The following is a 23,407-nucleotide window of genomic DNA, read 5'->3' on the forward strand; positions in this document are numbered from 1 at the left end:
CTCACTGAGTGTGGGGGGCAATGGGAGCGAAGCAGAGAAGTGGATCAGGGTTCCTGCTCTGTGCCTCCGTTGGCACTCACACCTGGCAAAGGCTAGGTCCTCCTGACTATAGATCCAGTTGCCTCTGACCCTCATCCTCTCTGTTCATGTTTCCTCATTCCTCTGGTACTGCAGAGCTCAGACAATCCATACCATGCCCTTGGGCCGTGATCACGTGCTGTCGTGCAGTTGTGACCCTCCATGGAAGCCTGCGTCCCTATAACTATACACACACATCTATGTGTGCACATACATATATATACACACACACCCCCACAGAACCAACCGCGGGCTGCTTGAGCCATTTGCACATGCAGGTCTCAATGCCACTGCTGCATTATTATGCAATAGCCACAAAGCTGTCTGTTTCTAAATGTCTGAATCACGCTCACCACAAAGTCTCTCGGCATGTTGGAGGCACAGTGGTGGGCAGCTGTGCTGTTAACACAAGGCTGAGTCTTTCTGGGGGTTCCGGTTCAGCAGTGATTCCGTGGAGAAAGGAGTAAACTTCTTCCATGGGATTTACAGCCTCTCACCGCTCTCTGGAGGGACAGCCGAGTCGGTTAGGTTGACAGTAATGCATTACCATGAGAACACAAAGGCAGGACCATCTAAGGAACATTTCTTCCTATCACCTACTCCTGGGCCCTGCTAAAAACGAATGACCATTCTCACTGGACTTCTGCATATTACAGATATTTAAAATTATGTGGATTGTATGCTGTTTTATAGGCTTCACTTATTTCACTCTGAAGTAGTATGTTAAGTTATCACATCTTAGCAAGAAGCATACAGTATGTCCACGTCCAAGTCAAGTCAGGACCGACCTACAGCTCAGCCTTCATTGTGTTTTCAGAGGCAGTAAATCGCACAGGAGGAGACTGCCCATCCTTCTCCCTCAGAGCATGTGCTGGATTCAAAACACGTGCCTTAGCCTGGGTTTTTAATTTTTCTTTTTTAAATTTTTTTTTTTTAGCTATTTTCTCTTGATGGACATTTGGACTAATTTCATCTTTGTCCTAATGTGAATAGTGTGGTAAGTATTACAATATCTGCTTCTAATTCTTTAAGCCTAAACTGAAATTTCTTGGTTATATGCTGTTGTTGTTTCGGATTGCCTTCGAGTCGAGCACGACGCATAATGACCCTGTGAACCAAAGGCCTGAAGCTCCCTTATGACTATCGACATTTCTCAGAGTTCATAGAGTTTTCGGACGCATGTTGTTTAGGAAGTGGATGCCCCTCCTGCTTCCACGATTATGTGCGAGTTGGATATTCATTTTTTGAAGGATCAGGCTGTTTTCCACAAAGACAGCAGCTCTTCCTAATCCCATCAGCTCTGGGTGGGAGTTGTAATCTCTCCCACTCCTTACAACATTGTTAAAGTCTATTTTTAGGTCAATGATCATATTTGCAGATATGAAGTGGTTTCCCATAGTGGTTTGGATTTGTAGTTCTCTAACATCTAATGAAGAAAGCACAGTGGTTTAATGAACAACTGTCAACTATAAAGTTTATGATCAAACTCACCAGTTTTTTTACAAGAAAAAAAGAATATGTATCATCTGGCTTCTGTAAAGATTTACAATCTTCAGAGCTCTATTCTGTCCTACAGGTCATTGTGAGTCTCAATTGACTTCATAATGAGAGATTCCTTTAAGTTTCTTTACACTGGGCATCTTTTCATGTGCTTATTGGCCATTTGGGTATCTTCGTGTCTATTCAAAGACTTTGTCCACTTTTAAGAGGTCTTTTATTTTTTTTTCTATATTTTATTAATTTTCATAAACATTTACAGAGATTTTGGGTTTCCATTCATTCATTGTTGCACTATTCTCTCTACCCTCCTCCCAGTTTGTTCTTGTCCAAATGCCACAGCGCTTGTCAAAGCCAGTTCTGATTAATCTTCTTTGTCAGTGTGTCCTTTGCCATTCCCTATCACTCCTCCCTGAGAGAGACTTCACCCTGAGTCATAAGGAAAAGGGGATGGCGTATTCTCTTAGCTACTTCCTGCTGAAACGGGACGCTGTGGGTTTCAGGGTAAAGATCTTCTCTCACTACTCTAAAGGGCCCCTTTGGCAGTAGGAAACACATTTTATGGTTGACTTTTAGAAGTTATTTATATAAATCTAGATACCAAACCTCATTATATATACAGTAAAAAAATATTTACAGCTTCAGAAACCAAATAAGGGGTTGTCTTCATTGGGCATCATGTTGATGGAAGTGGATGTGATCTGAGTTTGGAGTTAAGAACTTGTTGTTGTTATTATGTGTCATTGGATCACATATGACTCATAGCACCCCTATGTACAATAGCTTTGAATTCTGCCCTATTCTGAGTCAGTCTCACTGTTTCTGACACAACTACCCTCATTACCTCAGTTACTGTGTCAATCCACCTTATCCATGGTCTTCCTCTCCTGCACTGTCCCTCCACTTTTCCAAGCATGCTGTCCTTCTCCAGGGACTGATCCTACCTGGCAACATGCCCAAAGTATGTGAGATGGAGCTTCAAAATTCTTGCCACCAAGGAGCAGCCTGGCTTCACCCTCTTCAGGACAAACCTTTGTTCTCTCGGCAGTCCATGGCGTGTTCTTCACGATACTCTTCTCCAGGACCACAAACAAAAGGCATCAACTCTTCTGTCATCCCTAGTTATTGTCCAGCTTTCTGACCCATTGCAAATAATTGCAAAGACCATATCTACAAACTAACTTCTTTGCTCTTTAGCACTTAGGAAAGGCCCTAACAGTAGATTTCCCTAGTGCAATCCATCTTTTGATTTTTTGAGTGCTGGGGCCAAGAGTGTTTGTAAAGCTGAACAAGCTATAACTCTTAACAACTTCAATCTCTTCATCACCATCCATCAAGGTGCTGCCAACTGTCCCAGGGGTGAGAATCCTAATGATGAGCTTCAATTCATATTGAAGACTATAGTCCTTGACCCTCTGCAAATACAGTATTCACAAATGTTTTTCCCAATCTGTAGTTTATATCATTTTACTTTATACTAAATTCTTTTAATGTTAAAATGTTAGTTTTTAATGAAATAGAATTTATCAGTTTTGCTTTTTTAGCTCATATTTTGAGGTCATATCTAAGAAGTAGAATACTAGGTCCTGAATTTTAATTATTTCATTCTAATATAGTTGTAACTTTAGTTCTCTTCTTTACTATTTGATTGGAGGGTGTGCTGGACTTCTCTGTCTTCTGGCAGGAAAGCTGCTTCTGCAAGGGCTGAAACTCCTGTAATCATATGGCCCAACTATTGGGACATCAAAGTGTATAAGTTCTAAAACCCCAAGTCTTTGTACATGTACCCATTGTCTGCCCTGGAACCGTTTAACTCCTCTACTAAAAAGAGTTTTTTAGTAGCTTCTTGATCTTACTTTCCTCAGAATATTAGACTTGTTTCTTAAATTTTAATTAATTAAGATGATGTTTCATTTACACATTGTCATGAATTATATCTACCAAACACTTGTGTTCACTTGTCGCGCCATGATTCCCAGGGTTTTGCCTATTAAGATGTGATATAGCACTTGTACAATGGTGTCTCATGACCTGATAAGCCAACCAGTTGCAAAGAATTAAGGGTGGGATGCAATACAATTAATTCCATCTCATCCCTGAGCCAATGTAAGGGAAAGTTCTCAGAAATGTGGACTGCAACTTCTTTCATCTTATAAGAGATACAAGAAGAATAAATCCAGCAAAGATAAGACGCCATCGTTACCAAGAAAAGAATGGAATACACCCTTTTGTCACAGGAATCTGTATGGAAACTACCTCACTGTCTGGTAAAGCCAAGATAGATGGATGGGAAATGCAAAGTAACACGAGGATCACCAACGTTGGAACAAGGACATTCTTCTAGATCAAGACACAGAGACAAGATGCATCTCCAGCCCCAGCAGCATGAACTCACATTTCTAGCCTTCTGAACTTCCTATTGTTAAGCTATTCATTTGTGATGTTTCAGGTATAGCAGTACTAGATTATTAAGACACTAATTTTAATAAAGCTTATCTTGAAAGCAATGGAATTACAGAGATTGAGAAACATGAATAGTCATTTTGTCCAATTCATACTCTGACAGGAATCAAGAACATACTTGAGAGTTAACAAAAGATGGGTTGTTTACCTGGTTACCCTTAACCTATTGGCAGTTTCCATGGACGGAGTAAAGGATGGTCAAATCTGTCTCAGAAGAAGGGGAGCTTCTTAGAGGCAAGGCTTAGTGACTTTGCCTCAAACGCTTTGGGCGTGTTCTCAGGAAGGGCCAGTCTCTGGAAAAGTATGTCATGATTGGAAAAGTGCAGAGAAAAGGAGAGCCAGACCCTCAGTGAGACCCTCAGTGAGGCGAATTGATATGGTGACTGCAACACTGGCCTTGAGAACAGTGGATATCAAGCAGGGAGACGGCCAGGGTTCTGGGTTCTGCTGTCCATGGGTGGTTGTGAGTTACAGTGAAATGTCTATTTGCCAACTCAGAGATCTTCCTAATAGGATCAAAATGTGTCTGTTGTCTCTAACTTGACCCCACTTCTTAGCATTTACCATTGGCTGTGTCATAATTTCTTCAAATTCCTCATCTGAGGCCAGTCAGGGTGCCCTTTCATTTTATTTCTTCTCCTAGTTCTCCCAAATTTTCCATTTCCACTGCGTGTTATTGTCCTTGTTGTGGCCCATTTGATAGTCTCTAACGATAACAACTAAAGTCAAAGCTTGTGTTTCAGGACTCCGAACTGCTCTAACCTAACAACTCTTTTAGTAGAATAGAGACCACTCACCGTACATAGGAGAAAGAACAGTAGTCGGATCAGCCACATTATTAAACCTTCACAGGAGAATCACAGTGTAAAATGTATAAAATGCCCCATTTCTTGCGATCATCAAAGTGTTTACATGTCTATAAAGCTGTAAATTCAAATAATGTATTGTTATTCTTCACAGCTCTGTGAATTTTTTAAGTACTTGCAGTTTTTATTCAAGTTATCAGCATTGACATACCTTTTTTACAGCATATTTTTCCATTTAATTTTTTCCTATTCATTCATCACTGCACATTTTCCTCCCTGCCTGCCTACCCTTCCCCCTAGTTCATTTTTCTCTTTGAAGAAAAAAAAATTCTTTCATTGTTTTACAATAACCCCCCCACCCAGTCCACAGTCCACTTTACTATGCATTTCTTTTTCTGTCATCTTGTCATGAAAATAATACCTAATCCTATATTCCTTTTAAACAGTTCTCTCCATCTGTTTCAATGCCGTATACATTATTTATACCCTGTTTTCTTAGGTTCCCCCCAACCCCAATGAATTAATACTTTTTTAACCTTTAAGTTTCCCACTGAGGACATTCTTTTTAATCCTTGCAGAGGGACAAAAAAGTACAACTAGAAAGATAATTTGTTCTAGCCTCCTCTATCATTGGATATGCTTACAGCTAGACCACATTCAAGTGATGTGTGTGTGTGTGTGTGTGTGTGTGTGTGTGTGTGTTTACATGTTCTGCTTGGAACACAGAAATGGAACATAATTATAGAGAATTTTTTTAGACTTATGGTACTGTGCTCATATTGATGTTATAAAAATTGTTATAGACTTTACATTTTAAAAATATATTTTTATGTTACCAAAACACTATAAAATAAATATAGCTATTAAAGAATTATAAGAATATGAAATGAACAAAATATACTTATATAAAAGAAAATAGAAACAGAAGAAGAAAAGAGCTTCTAAGTACAACCAATAAGCTTGTAGGAATTGGTCCCTTGGTTTAGAGGTGCAGGGTCTTCCCTAAGATAGCCTAGTTAACTTTTCCTGAGACAGTGTTAAGTGCTTCTATCACTCTTCTTACTTAAGCACATGATTCCTGGGGTCGTAAAAGCTTGTATATTGCCGTAAGACCAGAAGGAAGAAATTGTTTCTGGCTACTTCTACAGAAGGGAGCATGTGGCCTGGTGGTAAGGAGATGCAGTGCCCTTCAGAGATACAGTTTGAATCCACCAGCTGTTCCAACAAAGAAAGATGGGTGATCTCCACCCATGTAATTTATGCCTCTGAAAAGCACTAGAAAGTTGTCTGTGAGTCAGTTTCGCCTTGATGGTACATAACAACTAATGCTGAAAATTTTGGTCAAACATTGCAGAGAAAAATTCTGATCAAAAGAGAAGAAATGCAGAACAGAATTAAAATACTTTTGGACTTTAGACTTTCTGGATCCATGGAGGTTAGATGAACGCTTAAAATTATTATTCTCAAATAATTTATTAATCTAAAACAAACAAAAAAATTTTCTGAAGTCTTCTCAAAAGCTATGTAGGTAAGAATATATTACTTAAAAATAAAAAGAAGAATCCAGCAGATGCTCTGCTGGAGAAGGAGGGCAATCTCCTTCTGTACCAATCAGATCTGATTTGACAGTACACACACACACAGAAAACAATAATAACAAATTAATACAAAATTAAAAAGAATATATAGCTTGAATATTGTGCTCTTTTAAATTGATAATGACTCCAAAGGCTCTAAGCACCTTCGGGGCCGTGTGGTGGTTATTAAGTTCCATTAAGGTGTCTATGAATCATGGCGACCTATTGAACAAAGGATCTGAACTCTTTCCTACCCTGCGTCATTCTCATCACCTTTGACACACTTGGGTGCATTGGCAGATGTGTCGATCCATTTTGTTGAGGGTCGCCCCTCCTTAACTAACCCTCCACCTTTCCATGCGTGATTTCCCCTCCCCAAAACACTGATCCCTTGTAACAACATGCCCCCGATACATCAGATGAAGTTTCACTACTCTTGACTCCAAGAAGCACCCTAGTTAACACTTTTCCTATTTGTTTATCCTTTTGGTAGTCCATAGGATATTCAACACTCTTCTACAACACTACAACAAAAGATTCATTTTCTTCACCCATAATTCAACTTCCAGAAGCATTGCAAGTGATTGAAAAGACCGTATCTTCAATTAGGCACACCTTAGTCTTCTAACTGGCATTATTGTGCTTCAGTACTTTGGAGATGTCTTGGACAGTAGACATTCTCAATTCAATGCATCTTTTGATCTCCTGGCTGCTGGTGCCAAGTTCTATTTCTTCCCCATCTATCATGATGTTGTCTGTTAGCCAAGTGGTGAGAATTTTTGTTTTCTTGATCTTGAGATGTAAACTCATATTGAAGGCAGTAGGTTTTGATCCTCTGCAGCAAGTGTTTCAAGTCTTCCTCACTTTCAGCAAACCACGTCATGGCATCTGCATTGCACAGGTTGTTGGCGAGTCCTCCTCTGGTCCTGGTGCCACATTCTTCTTCACAGAGGCTAGCTTCTTGAATGCTGTGTTCTTCATAGATTGCATATGTGCGGGAAGGCAAACAGCCATGACACATACTTTCCCTTTCTTTTAAAATCGTTTAGTTTCTCCTTTTTCTGCTCATACCACATCTTCCTGGTCTAGGTATAGGTTTCACATGAACATAATTAAGTGTTCTAGGATTCCCATACTTGTCAATATCGGTAAAAAAATTGTTATGATCCACAGTCAAATGCCTTTGCATAGTCAATAAAATAGATGTTTTTTTCTGGTATTCTTTGAGGTAGAATCCATCTAACATGAGCAATTATGTCCCTGGTGCCATGGCCTTTTCTAAACCTAGGTTGGCCATTAGGCAGGTCTTTCTCTCTCTACCGTCCTAGCTGGTTTGGGATGCCTTCAGCAATATTTCACTTGTATATTACACTAATGATATTGTTTGATCATTTCCACAGGCTGTTGGATCAACCTTTTTGAGAATGGGAATATGGTTCTTTTCCAGTTGTTTGGCAGGGTCCCTGTCTTCCCATTTCCTGGTCTAAGTTAGTGAGCATGTCTAGGGCTGCCTTTGGCATGACAACAATGACTTGCATTTAGCCACAAGGACAACAGCATGCAGTGGAAATGGAAAATTCTGGAGAACTAGGAGAAGAAATAAAATGAAAGGATTCCCTGACTGGCCTCAGACGAGGGATTTAGAGAAATTGCAACATGGCCAATGGTAAATGCTAAGAAGTGGGGTCAGGTCAGAGATAACAGACATATTTTGATCCTATCAGGAAAATCTCAGAGTTGGCAAACAGGACATTTCACTGGTTGGGGAAAAGCGATGGTGAAGTGTAGTTAGCTGTGATCTTGACAGGACCTCCAAGGACCTGCTGTGTATGAAATGTGCATCTGGAAGGTGGATGACTGATCGTGATTAGAAATACAGACCAGGAGTTGTTTGAAGTAGAAATAATGGTTCAAACCATGAAAGTAAATGGACTCTTCAGAGGACTGAAATAAAGGGGGGGGAAGAAGTTAATTTTCAAGCTCCTGTTTTCCTCTGAGGAATCCTTTGTCACCTGTCCCTCCACGCGAGGGCTGCGGACTCTGACTGTAAACATGCCGTTCACCCCCCCAACTTCCTGGGGCTGCTCGAAGTGCTCTGAGTAGTAGGGTCCATAAATCGGGCAACATTCATCGTATTTCATCTCAGTCCTGAGAAAGCAAAATTGGGGGAAAAGCCCTCCACACTTGGAACTTGCATTATCTGGCCTTATGACCAGCTTTCAAATTCACCAGATCTGATTATTGTTTTAAAAATCATTACAGAAGATTAATTTCTTTTCTCCACTCTAATAATAAAGTCTTAAAATATCTACTTATTCATGAAGATAATTAATACTGTATGTCATCAATAAATAAAACAATATAAAATACACAAAATAGGATGTAACTAAGAAATGTATGCAAATCCTGGACAATAAAGAGCACTGGAGAAGAATTGATGCCTTTGAGTTACGATGTGAGTGGGGAAGTGGACTACGTCATGAACCTCCAACAGGACAAACTGATTTTGGAAGAAGGACAGTCAGATTCTCCTTAGAAGCAGAAAAGGGGAGCTTTCATCAGACATGCTTTGGACACATTAGGATGTAATTATTAGGGCATATGTGTATATGTTATCTGGTATTAACAGGTGAACATTATTTTTTTTATATTTCTATTTATCCTCCCTGTCCCCCCTCCCCCCAGTTCAGTGAAGTAGAGGCTCAGGGAAAAAGAACAAGAGCCCATGGAGATGGACTTCCACTGTGACTATAACAGATTCTACACAGCAGTGACGGAAGATGGGGTAGGACCTAGGACTGCTGCATTCTTTCCTACACTGAATTGCCTAACAAGAAGAAATGTAGTAATTGTTTTCTTTTTTTTTTGTATATTTTATGTGGTATTAACTGGTTTGAACATATTCTTTTTTTTAAACTTCCATTCACTCATTGTTGCACATTTTCCTCCCTGTCCCCTCTCCCTGCCCCCAGTTTGCTTTTTTCTTGGAGAAAAAAGTTCTTTTATTTTTATACAGCCCCCTCACCCTGACCACTTTACTGTACAATTCTTATTCTGGACTCTTGTCATGCCAATCATACCTAATCATATGTTCCTTTTATACAGTTCTCTCCATCATCTGTTTCAATGCTGTGTACATTATTTACCCCTCTTTTCTTAGTTTCCCATCAACCCCCACATCAGCCCTGTTTTCTAACAGTGGCATTATGGAGTATTTGTCCTTTTGTGACTCAGATGTCCTCCAGGGCATCCATTCTGTATAATATTTCATGAGTTCTCTGTTTTTTCAGTGCTGCATAATATTCCATTGTGTGAATATATCACAGCTTTTCTATCCATTCGTTCATTGATGGGCACTTGGTCTGGTTCATTTTTAAAGTCCATTTTAGTGGAGACTTTCAGTAAGACCCAGTGACTATAACGAGGATTTGATCGAGTCAGGAGAGATTAAGGTGATGACACAGGGGAGGGCAGGACGTGTTCATAGGGCCACTGCAAGTGATCAATCTCTTGGCACCAACAATAACACAAGTGCAATTAAACCTCTTCAACTCACATGTCCACCTGCTATATGAGGGTAAGCATGGCTACCCACCAGAATACTACTGGGTTTCGTTTAAGTGATTTCAAATAGATATCTGTTTTCCATATGCGTGGATTCAAACTCCTCATCAACGATTGCTCCTCAACATGGAACTAGCATTTGTGGGAATATCAAAGTATCTAATTATGTAGTCTGTACTCTTTAACAGACAATTCATATGTGAAGTATTCGGCTATTTTGGAAAGATGCCTCAAATACACAATTTACTGCAGGCAACAAGAGGAAGCACTGTGAATGACAGCAGAGCATGCCCAAGTAAAGGCCAGGTGAATGAACTGTGTGCAGATTGAGGTTATAATGACAGTAGCTCACTATCAAGGAAAGGCCATTATCAAGGAAAGGTCTTCGAAAGTTTGTAAATGTTTTCGCTTCCCTTCACCTGTGGAAAAGTTAGGAGTAGGAAGAAAATACACACCACTTGTACTACTTCAATATTTACTAAAATAGAAGCATGTCAGGGATTTATAACGCTGGTTTTATGCTCATGTTCCATCAAGAGACAACGTCGCCCTGGTATGCGATACAGGATACATGTAGACAGTGATGCTCTAACTTTCTTAACATTTCCCCCCCTCATTTCTCCCATATATATATTGTGTCCACTGTTAATAGATCTTCCAGTCCAAACACTTATGTGTGTTGGGAAGGCCCCTAGATTTTTATCCAGAGAATCCTCTGAGGTACCATCCTACCTGACATACATGACATTGTCCTGACAAGGACACTCTGCTCGGCTCTCATTGTCTTTAATATGCATGACAAAAGGGATGAAATACTTTGCATAAATTTTGCTTAACGTAGATTACAATATTACATGCTAAGATCTCAAAGTGACTAAATGCATGTATGATAAACGTTCATAGGTGTGAAGGTTCAGAGATGTTTAGTGCTTTGTTCAAGGTTCCATAACCAGCAAGGATCGAGTGAAATTCAAGTCCACCCCTTTGACACTGAGCAAATCAGCATGCTATGTGTTTTCCCAGATCCCACGGAAGCGAAGGCAAAGGAAGAAGAACCAGGTTAACGTCTGGACAGAAATCGTGAAGGGTGGTCTGAAATAAGTAGTTTTCATTCATCTATTTCCTTTTATTTTAAGATAGCTTTGATATAGATCCAGTTACTGTACTTAATGAAAATATTTTATAATATCACAAGTTTAGAGAGCTTTTTCCCCATATCATGTATAAACTGACCAAAAGTCACGGTCGAATCATTCTGCCACAGTTGAATTAACGAATGAAGCATTTTTAAGAGTGGAGAAACAAGGGGAAAGATGGCAGATATTAACTCCATCTTAGTGTCATTTATAGTTTCAAAGTGTCATAAATTCCAGGTAATTAATACAGAAAGAGTACCTAATCACGTTTGCTTACAACTCAATTTATGTCACTGAAGAAATTACTTTGGCTGAGTTAACTAAAAGCATATATTCAACTTGCTTTCTCTGCCCAATATTTATAGTAGTTGTTTACCTACTCCAACAATTAAAATTTACATAGGACTTCCTGCAATAAGTTGGATATACATGCCTAAATCATACACACACACACACACACACACACACACCCTAGAACTGGAAGCTGCTGTCTGAACAGAGTAGAGGAATGCAGTCTGGTTCAAAACTAAAAAGTATGTGCATCAATGTTGAGTCCTTTCTCCTTAGCTATTCAATCTGAATGCTGAGGAAATCCTGTGAGAAGCTGGATTCCATTAAGAACAACGTGGCATCAGGATCAGATGGTCAACAACCCGTGTTATGCAGATGATACTACCTTATTTGCTAAAAGAGGAGGATGTGAAGTGCTTGCCATGAAGATCAAAGACTACAGTCTTCAATATAGATTACATCTCAAGATCAAGGGAAATGAAGACCTCACTACTGGTCCTATAGTTAACATCATGATTGATGGAGGAAAGAAGCCCAGGCTATAGGCTTTTCAATTGTTTGTTACACATCTTAGAGCTGAGCAGTGAATAAGGTCGTCAGAAGAATTAATGCCTTTGAGCTCTGGCGATAGAATATTGACTATCCAATGATCGCCCAAAAGAACAAATCCAAATGTCAGGAAATAAGAGTAACCGGAGTGTTCCTCAGAGGCAAAGCTCCATGTCTCACTCTGTGGGCATGCTGCTAGGAGACGCTGCTCCTTAGAAAGGTGTGTCATGCTTGGGAAGGAGGATCATCATTGAAAGAGAAGACCTTGAACCAGATGGACTGACACAGCGACTGGAGCAATGGACAACTGTGTCAGAGACGGTGTGCTGGTGCAAGATAGGACAAGGGTCAAACCTGTGGTTCAGAGGTTTGCTCTGAGTTGGACTTGACTCAGTGGCATTTAAAAGCAATCACAACTCTGTGAAGGAATGGATACTATTTAAATGAGAAGATATTCTTGATTTTGAACAGTAAAAGATTTTAAGAAACTGGTAGATAAACTCGAAGAACTAAAACCATAATATATTTTATAGGTTGACCTTTGTTTCATCTTTGATGTATTAATTATAAAATGTTGCTGTTGTTATGTGTCATCAAGTCTCCTGAGACTAAAAGCAACCCTATGTACAACAGCCCAAACTCTGCTCTATCCTGTGCCGATCTTTTGTCTCCTACAAGCCTATTCCCTTTCCCCAGGGACTGAATCAATCCATCTCATCAAGGGTCTTGCTCTTCCTCTGCTGTCCCTCCACCCTCCCAAGCATGATGTCCCTCTCCAAGAACTCATTCTGCCTTCAAACATGTCCAAAGTATGTCAGATGAAGACTCAGAATCCTTGCCTCCAAGGAGCAGCCTGACTTCACCCTCTCCAGGACAAACTTGTTTATTCTCCTAGCACTCCATGGTATATTCAATACTCCTTCTATCATCCCTAGTCAATGCCCAGCTCTCTGATGCATGGCAAGTAACTGCAAAGACCATGGCCTGGATCAGGCACACCTTAGTCTCCAGACTGACATCATTGCTCTGCAGTACTTTCGAGAGGTCCGTAACAGCAGACTTTCCCAATGCAATTTACCTTTTAATTTTCTGGCTGCTGGTGCTAAGAGTGTTGACTGTAGAGCCAAGCAAACTGAAGCTGTTAACAATCTCAGTCTCTTTATCCTCCAGCATGATGCTGCCAATCGGCCCAGTGGTAAGAATCTTTGTTTTCTTGCTGTTGAGCTTCAATCATATTGAAAGTTGTAGTCCTTGACCTGCAGCAAGCGTTTCAGGTCCTCTTCAGTTTCAGTGAGCAGGGTTGTGTCATCTGCATAGAGTCCAGCCTCCCAGATAATCTGTTCTGCATATAGATTGAAAAAATATGGAGATAGGACACGTCTTTGATGCACACTCTTCCAATTTTGAACCATGCAATGTTTCCTTGCTCTGTTCTGATGGCTGTCTCCTACTCCAAGTATAGGTTTCGCCTAAGGACAATCAAGTGTTCCGGGATTCCCATTCTTCTCAGAGTTAGCCATAGTTTGTCGTGATTCACACAGTCAAATGCCTTTGCATAGTCACTGAAACATAGATAGACATTCTTCTAGTAATCTCTGCTTTCAGCCAAGATCCATCTGACATTAGCTACAGTATCGCTAGTGCCATGGCCTCTTCTAAACCCAGCCTGCACTTCTCGTATTTATCTATTGATGTGCTCTTCCAGTCATTTTTGGATAATCTTCAGCAGAATCTTGATTGCATGTAATATCAATGATGCTGTTGGATAATTTCCACACTCTGTTGGATAACCTTTATTTGGAATGGGAACAAATATAGATCTCTTCCAGTGAGTAGGCCAGATGCCATAGAGTCACTTGCGACTCATAGCAACCCTATGTACGATAGTCCTGAAACCAGCTCTATCCTGTGCCAACTTTATTGTCTCTGACACACATATCACCATTACTCTAGTCATTGAATCAATTCATCTCATGGATGGTCTTATCTTTTGCTGTCCCTACACTCTTCCAAGCATGACATCTTTTTCCAAGGACTGGTCCCTCCTTGCCACATGCCCAAAGTATGTCAAACGAAGCTTCAGAATCCTTGACTGCAAGGAGCATCTTGGTTTCACCATCTTTAGGACAATTTAACATAAGTATCAACAACAATGCAGACAGTAAAATATCTTCTCTATAAAAGTGAGATGGGTTTGAGCAACATGGAGTCCTTGCGAATGTCATTTACTCTGCACAGAAATATTTTTGTAGAAATTTCCCAATGATATTTACCCCAATGTAATGCTGAAACGTTTCAAGAGAGAAGAGGAACTAGAGGAGGATGTAAGGAAAAGAAATGCTCTGACATGATTGTTGACGACAGCTGGGGAGTCAATGAGGTAGAGAGATACAGACACGTGAACCTCAGATGGCAGCCTCTCTGAAAGGGCTCTGCCAAGGCTCCAACACAAGACCATGTGAGCAGCTCTAGTCACGAGGCCAGAAGGTTCGGACTCCAGGAAAAAGGGAAACTCATTCACACAACTTCTCATTTTAGAGCTGAAGCACTTTTCTGCCCTGAAGTTTGCAAATGTTAATCTGAAATTAATAAGCTATCAATGGACTGTTTTTTTTTATTGTACAATAATGGCAATTTAAAAAACAATATCCATTTACTTGATAATTAAGAAATTAATTCTCTTTTCTAATCTATTAAGCTTCAATTGCCTATCAAGTCATTCAGCTACATCATTTGGAGTTTGTCATTTCCCATTAGTCACCCTATTTGCAGGAGATGGTTTTTCTTGAAAACTGTCATGAAAATATTGTTCTAACAGAACATTTCCCACACTGTACAACCATTTATCTTCTTTGGAAGCACATATTTGCATTCATCATACAACTGAGTCCTTTTTTAGATAACAGGTTGTCTGTGTCTATATTTTTTTCAATTGAACCAGGTAATTTCCTTTTCCATTTTTAAAAGAAATGGCTTTGTTATTGGAGGGGAAATTTCATTTTGTTGTGATTTTGAGTGGCATTGTACAGCACAAGCCTGTTTTCTCTTCAATTGTTCATGCACACTTTGTTTTACTGAACTGGTGATAATACAGTATTAGAGCTCATTCCCACTCCCTTTCTGGGACTCTCATTTCAGTTAATATTTGTTTTCACCTCCTCTTGCCTCTAAGCTCTATCCTTGGTAGAACGCTTCCCCTTTGCTCTCGTGGGAGTGTTCAAGGCATAAGCACGTCCATGGCCCTGTTGTTCTCCTTTCTGACCAACCTGTGTGGTGTTTGGCTCAAAGCTGAGTCACAGGAGTGAGGTTATTTACACGTGAAGGATGCCTAAGGGCCCCAGTCTCAGGGCCTCCAACAGCCTCTGCCAGATCAGGAAGCTTCCTCTCCTTTATGCTTTGGAGAATAACTTGGGGAAATTTGAAATACGTTTTAAAGTGTTATGTCTTGTAAATGTTTATCTGTACTGTTCGTATGGTCGTTGTGTACGGCTGAGTTAGCCCTGATGCGTCGCTGATCCTCCAGCATGTTTGTGAAGACTATGAATCGCACTGGAGGAGATTGGTCTAACGTTCCCCACCACGACCGCTGGTGGATTCAAACCACACGCCTTTGGTTTGGCAGAGCATCTCCTTACCACTGAGACACAGGGGCTCCCTTCCCTAAATGCATCTTGTTGGTATTGTTGGGTACCAGCAAGTAGAAACTGGCCCATAGCTGACTCTCCAGTGGGTTTTCAGAGGTGGCAAAGCACACGAGATGAGACAGCCCATCGTTCTCCCATACAGAAGCTGATGGGTTTGAACCCCATACTTTGTGTTGGCAGCGCAATTCCTTACCACTAAGCCACCAGAGTTCTCATATGCACAAGGAAATAAACACCATGTTTGACTCTGTTGTATGTTCCCTTCATTGCATAGGTCTGAAATTGAACTCTTAAATCCCTAATGTTTAATGGCAGTGGTAATAATACAGTCACCCCTGCTGTCCACACTTAGCTTTTGTTTCAGAGGGTCAGTATTTTAGCTTTGGTTTTGAGTTCTAGCCACCATAAAAATATTCTCTTGGTTTTCACACATTCTGCTTTTGGACAGTTTCCACAGTGGGAAAGCATTCTTTCCACTTGACAATAAGTTTGCTAGTGACAGGGTAGATTAGTGCTGCTGCCAGCTGTCGCAGAGTCAGTTCCAAATCATGTCAGCCCAATGAACCAGGGCATAGAACACAGCCCGGACTCATGGCACCCAATGGATCAGGGCGCAGGGCACAGCCTGGCTAGAAATTGATTCCGACTCCTTGGTATATAACTTAACTATTTTATATTTAGTAACAGAACAACAGCAATGAGAAGAGGATCAAGTTAATGTTGATATCTAGATTCTTGTTTCGAATCATACGTTTTTCATGACTTCAGACATTAGAGAGCGGCAGATTCCTTTTGCGGTCTTTAAAAATGCCTTGCTAACGCTGGAGGTAGTATAGACAGTGGTTGCTGTTGTTTGTTGGGTACCATCCAGTCAGAACTGACTCATAGCTGACCCTCCTGCCCAGTAGGTTTTTAGAGGCAGTACAATGCACCAGAGGTGACTGCCACGGAGCAGCTGCTGGGTTCAAACTGCACGCCTTCAGGATTGCAATGCAGCTTCTTACCACTAGGCCACCAGAGCTCTCTGGTATACATAGTAATTATTTTCTCTCCTGGGAAATATTTTGAATGTTTTATTAATTAAATATTTTGAAACCTTCAACTTCTAAATGCCTTATGATTTTTTTGTGTCTATTACTATCCATTTGTACATAAGTTCACTACGAGTCACAAACGACTCGACAGCACATAACAACAACAACAACAACAATTACTATCCATGGTGTACAGCCACCAGTCAAAATGATACAGGTTTCAGAATCAATTTGGTAACAGTAAAAAAGCAGATGAAAATGGTGCTCTGTACATAAAAGCATTCAGTGTGAAAAAGACACTCAAATAGAATAATAATTTAAAAAAATTAAGTACAGATATGTAAACTTGTTAATGAACTTTCAACTATCCAATGGAACTACAATGGAGTTGTATGAAACCTGATGTAAAGAGCAAGTTTCTTACACATGCAATAGGTAAAAATTAAAAAGATACACATTAGTGAGGCTGTGGGAAGATGACTCCCACAAATACTGCTTATAGGAAACAGCATTTGAGCTTTTCTCAATGGGAATTAAGCCTCATTTATCATTAAAAGTTTCATTTTAAACCTGAGTTCAGCATGGCAATTTGTGCCAGTACATTTAACATCTATCCTTTTAATACTTTATTTGCAATACTATCAAAATATTTCAATATCGACATGCCAAATAAACCTTGGGGAAGATTTGACCCTCCCATATCTTATGAGTCCGGTGATTGTGATGAACCTCTATAGGGACTCCTGTATGAGGGAGGAGAACTTCTATGCACGAAGACCCAGCTGTCTTTTCTATGGATTAGATGCAAAATGGTCCAATAATCCCACAGCTATATTCCGAAAGAATTAAACAGTGCAAGGCATTCTAACAATTTGGAACACTTGGGAAAACTTTTTTTAAAAAAGGTGACAAAGGGGACTGGGATGAAAATCCATAACTGTTTGAACTAAGTGCCTCAAAACACAAGGCTGAAGAGAAAAGTGCCTGTGAACGCATTTTTTAATCTGTCCTAAGTGAGTGATTGTATTCTGCTACTAAACTTAATTATAGCATTTTTTTATGTGTGGTCTGTGAACTTTTGCAGTAACTTTGGACCAAATAAAGCAGTAAGACTGGTGTTGGGCTAAGTAGAAAGAGGTGTGGAAGCATGGAGGAGGTGTCTGACCTCATGGAAACTGGTTTTGTGTTGTTGATATTGTTGATGGGGACAGCTCCCCTGTGTGGAGTTAGTATATCAGCAGTGCCCATGCAGGCTTTGGTCTTTTTACACTGGTAGGTTCACCCATTAGAGTATTACCTTGCACTGAAAAACCATGATGAACTCATGAAACACTATACAATAAGGATGATTCTAGAGGAGATGTTGAGTTAAATAAGTCAATCACAAACGGACAAAAACTATATAAAATCACTGTTACAATAATGGTATGGTTATGAAGGGATAAAAAATTGAATAGTTAATGTAACTTATTGTTGTCAAGTGCTGTTGAGTTGTAGATGACTCATAGCGAACCTATGAATGAAAGATTTGAACACTTGTATAACTTTTATAGTTTCTCCAAGTTCATACAGTTTCTTAAGGCAAGCAATTTTGGAAGTGAATGCCACTCCTGCTTCCAAGCTTGTTTTCATCGTGGAGCTCCACCAAACACTCTCCACCACAGGTAACCATTATCATATTTGACACATCAGTGTCACAGTGTTTAGCATCACAACAAACACAAGTTACCTCTATACAGCAAATGGACAGACCAGTGCTGTACTGCTTAGAAGAATGTTTGACCAAAACCAGTTAAAACCAGGCTTGAGGGCCACAGTTTAAAATCACCCACCTTTGGCTTGGTTGTATAACTTTCTATCCACTAGGCCAACAAAGACAACTCTATGTTGTTGTTAAGTGCTGCTGAGTTGTAGTCGACTCATAATGACCCTATGATCAAAAGACCTGAACACTTGTATAACTTTCATTGTTTCTGCGAGTTCATAGAGATGGAGCTTATTAGAACTGGTGACAGGAACAGGTGAAGAAAAATGTGAAATTAATATAAAAGCAGTTATTTTGGATATTGCAATCAACAATGCAGAACAAAATTTGTATGATTGATTAATTAAATAAGCAGCTACGGAAAGGTTTCTGTAGAGATTTTCTATCTGTGTAACAGTTGTGGTGGATTAACAGGGTTGGGAGAGAAGGGAGCACGGTGTGGAGGTTATTGGATAGAAGGGTGGAGTGAGGGGAACAGCAAGGGGCAGTATGGACCTGACGTGGCTCTGTTAATGGCATTGGTCAATGGGAAGTAACATCATCAAACAAAATGTACAAGAATGATTGCAAGAAAACCACTTTTTAAAAGAAAATAAAAACTATTGGAGAAAATACCCTGATTTTAAAAAAACAAACAAACAAAGAAAAATTAGGAATGGCATCCATTTCCTAAACAACATGCCTCCAGAAACCCTATGAACTTTGATAAATGGCGATAGTTGTAGGGAGGCTTCAGGCCTTTTGTTCTTAGGGTTGCTATGAGTTATGCTTGACTCGAAGGCAGTCAGCAACAGAAGTAACAACATCTATGTTTCAGGGCTGTCGTTTGTTGTTGTTGTTATGTGCCATTGAGTTGCCTGCAACTCACAGCGACCCCATGTACAAAAGCCCTAAACCCTGGCCTATCCTGTGTCAATCTCACGGTCTCTGACACACCTACCTTCATTATCCCAGTGACTGAACAATCCATCTCATTGAGAGTCTTCCTCTCCTGCGCTGTCCCTCCACTGTCCCAAACATGATGTACCTCTCCAAGGACTGGTCCCTCCTTGCAACATGTCCAAAATATGTCAGACGAAGCTTCAGAATCCTTGCCTCCAAGGAGCAGCCTGGCTTCACCCTCTCCAGGACAAACCTGTTCATTCTTTTAGCAGCAGTTCATGGTATACTCAACAATCTTCTCCAACACCATAGCTCAAAGGCATCAATTCTCCTTCTATCATGCCTAGTCGTTGGCCAGCTCTCTGATGCGTAGCAAGTGATTGCAAAGACTAAAGGATAGGACTGGTTTTTTTTTTTGGTTTTTTTTTTTGTGGAAAGTGGAGAATCATTTATTGATTAGAAGTGGGAATGACTGAAGAAAAAGCAGGAGGGTTTCAAGTACTAGTTGTTAAGTGAAGAGATGATAGATATGAAAGTATAGCAAAACCAAGCACAAGGAAGTACACAAAATAGTGTGGTCAGGTCATGGGATTAGATGAACACTAAATCTCTCTCCATCTTTTTTTTTTTTACTACCCCTTGGACATAGTATCTGTTAACCTATTGGTGGTTATGAGTGGCCAGCTCATTTCTGGTTCCCTAACCTAGAAGTGTTTAAGAGTGAGTACCCTACCCATCGCAAAATGCTATAAGGCTAACATGTCAGTAGGAAACTCCCCAGAAGTGTCTTTGACTGGAAAGTTTTGCTAATCTGTGATCTGGGTGATGTATGAGATGATCCACTCAAAGGGACTGATTTCAATTTTATAAAAGGGTTGGAACACAAGAAATGACTTGCACTCAATCATTCCTTGATATTTTACAAATGCCTTCTACATGGAATCTTTTCCTTTCAGGAAATATATATGATGCTGTATGTGTCAAAATCTGTTACTGGTTACCAATGGTGGACAGTGTTTGGTGGTGCTCTCTGATTAAAGCAAGCTTAGAAACAGGAGTGGCCTCCACTTTCTTAAATAGCTTGCCTCCAAAAACCCTATGAACCTGGAGAAAGGATAAAAGTCATACAAGTGTTGAGGACTTTTGTTCATAGGGTCGCTATGAGTCGCCTACAACTTGATGGCACTTAACAACAACAACAACAACATATATTGAACAGAAGAAAAGTTAGAACACTCTTAACACCTTTCAGGAGATCTCATTGCCATTGAGTTGGAACTGCCTCATAGCTGACCCTCGAGTTTCCGAGGCTTTTTTTTAATTATTATTAAATTTTATTAATTTTAATAAACATTTACAGAAATTTTGGGTTTCCATTCATTCATTGTTGCACTATTCTCTCTACCCTCCTCCCAGTTTGTTCTTGTCCAAATGCCACAGTGCTTGTCAAAGCCAGTTCTGATTAAACTCTTTTGTCAGTGTGTCCTTTGCCATTCCCTATCACTCCTCCCTGAGAGAGACTTCACCCTGATTCATAAGGAAAAGGGGACGGCGTATTCTCTTAGCTACTTCCTGCTTTAAAGGGATGCTGTAGGTTTCAGGGTGAAGATCTTCTCTCACTTCTTATTTTAAAAATAAGGAAACAACCTCAAGGAGGAGGGTCAGTGGACGCGAGGGTGCTCCAGGTTTGGTTAGGGTGGCTGGCTCTTGGTCTAGGCAGTACACACAAGAGCATATCATGGGTTGTAACTTAAATGCTTGTTTCAAATTCTCCATAAAGCTAAACACTGTAACACTAGGAATCTCCAACCCAAAGCTAGAAAACCTAATAGTTTCTTCCAAAATACGTGTGATCCAAAAAGTATTTCTGTATCTAAGAAAAGGAATTCTATCCCCTAGAATTTTGTTTCCTTACCTGTGACAGTAAAATGAACTGAAGCTGTGTTTATCTACTACTGCACAGTTTAGCTCAAAACTGAAATTTGACAAGCAAACAACTTAGAGTAAAAATGTGTAGCATATCAATTTATTCTTCCACATGTCTTGTTGCGCACACTTCTAGGACACCTACAAGGTGACACTGCTTCCTAAAACCTTCTAATCCCAAAGCTCTGATTGATTTTGGCTTAACAAAAGCAGCTAGTTTGGTAAACCTGGAGGCCTGTTAGGGCCAAGGGCTGGTTTTGCTAACGGTGCACATTTAGGGGACAACACAAGCAGTTCTATTTCTCTAAGAGGTCAGCCTCCCGCTCGGTTTACAGGTGCAGCTGTAAATTTCAGGTGATTTAGAGAGGGACACAAACACCAAACCTCAAAGTATAATGGAGCTCAAGGCCCACAGCATCTTTTGTTAGCTGCTCTGGTTTGATGATTTTGGGTGGGTGCCACTATATTTTTTTTCTTCCAAGTGCAATAAAAAAAAGTGATGCTATTCGAGCTGAAAAGCTTAACAACCACTTTGGCTTTATTGAATCTGTAGCTAATGTACTGAAATAACAGGGGTTTGCTGCAAATGCCATTTAGGGGTTCTGTCTGGGCATCTCTTCAGGCCTTCAAATTGGGTTTGCATTGAGCACAAGCACACCTGAGAGATCTAAAGACCTAGGCTGACCTTGCTGCTGCGGGAGGAATAAGAGGGCTGGTGTGGGGAGCACAGGGATGTCCTTCCAGGAGCCGTCCAGCTACGCTCTCTGTGCCTGTCTGCAGCTGCTAAGTCTCCCCGCTCCCGAGACAGAATTGGAACCGAAGAACCTCAGAGTCTTTCTGAATCCAGAGGTGTTGCCGTCTAAGAAAACGTGCATGCTTAGTTTCGTTTGATTAGGTTTTTGTCGATGGTGATGTTGTTTGTATCTTTGCTTTCTTTTTACAATTCCTTGTGTGTCTGTCACATAATAAATTCATAACAATTATTCAATGGCACATTATTTCACTGGGAACTCCACACTTCTATGCCCTGAAATGTGACTGGATGGGTGAGGCACTCAACCGTTTGGGAGGGCAAAGCACAGGGTAGGGAAACGCTGACACACAAATAGAAGTTAAGTGAGTTTGTCTAAAGTGGTATTGCAGAAAGGAAAAGGACATTTTCAGCAAGAACTCAAAAACTCAAACTCTGTGGAATAGAATCCGAATCAACTGGTAACCGAGTTCCCCGAGGCTGTCAGTCGGGTGGGAAGAGACTTCCCACTTTCTATCACAGAGTCACTGGGGATTTGGGATCACAGACACAACTCTTTTGGGTAAATAGCACAATTCCCTACGCACAAGGCCAGCAGAAGTCACTATAAAGGAATTTTCACTCAAAGGTGGACTTTTAAGAATCAGAAAAAGGACACTGGTGTTAGAAGAAATGAAGTAAGCAAATCAGTGGATGGTACACACTATTCTAGGGGAAGGACACAACGCACAGTGTCCATGGCCATGGGGAAGGGACACTGTCCACTGTGCACTGTGTGGGAAAAGGTCATTGCAAAGGCAAGTTGGAGGGTTGGAGGTGAGCGCCAATTCCTACCCTGGTCTCATTGGCTGGAAGCTTGAAGCTAGGTTGAGAGGTTGGTGCTTTCTCTTGGGAGCTGCGACAGGATTTTCAGGACTTGTTTTGTATCTAGTAGAGGTTTGATGTGATCACGCTCGGTGTGAGAGAGCTCAGGCTGGTACCATGTGGAGGATGGATTGAGAGGGGCCTGTTGTCAGTAATACAGCTGTGAAGAAGAGGTGAAAAATTGATTCTATAAATATAATCAGCAGAACCGAATTGGATTGAGAGGCTCCCAGTCCCTCAGTCCCTCTGGATTGTTCTGAGGGTTTTTTTCTACTGTTAATACAAGTCTGCCTTTATTTCAGCGTCAAATTGTTGGGAGCATCTGTCACCATCTAAATAGAACTCAATTGCTTTCTTGCTCATTTTTTTCCAAGATAGAAAAATCCTGCTCCCTGCCCTTCGATGTTAAAGGTGCCTTTGAATGGGCGTGCAGTGGATGATTTGCTCAGCTGTGGACGATTTGTCAGCAAATGTGGCCCAGATATGCACATAGAGGGTGCTTCTCTATCAGACCCCGCGAAGCAGGCTAGATGGCAAAACTGTCTGCTTGGAAAAATGAGGCTAATCACAGAGAAGAAGA

The sequence above is a fragment of the Elephantulus edwardii genome, unplaced genomic scaffold (assembly GCF_000299155.1).
Source record: "Elephantulus edwardii isolate Elephantulus edwardi_28Jun2011 unplaced genomic scaffold, EleEdw1.0 scaffold00265, whole genome shotgun sequence".
In the NCBI taxonomy this organism is placed as follows: Eukaryota; Metazoa; Chordata; class Mammalia; order Macroscelidea; family Macroscelididae; genus Elephantulus; species Elephantulus edwardii.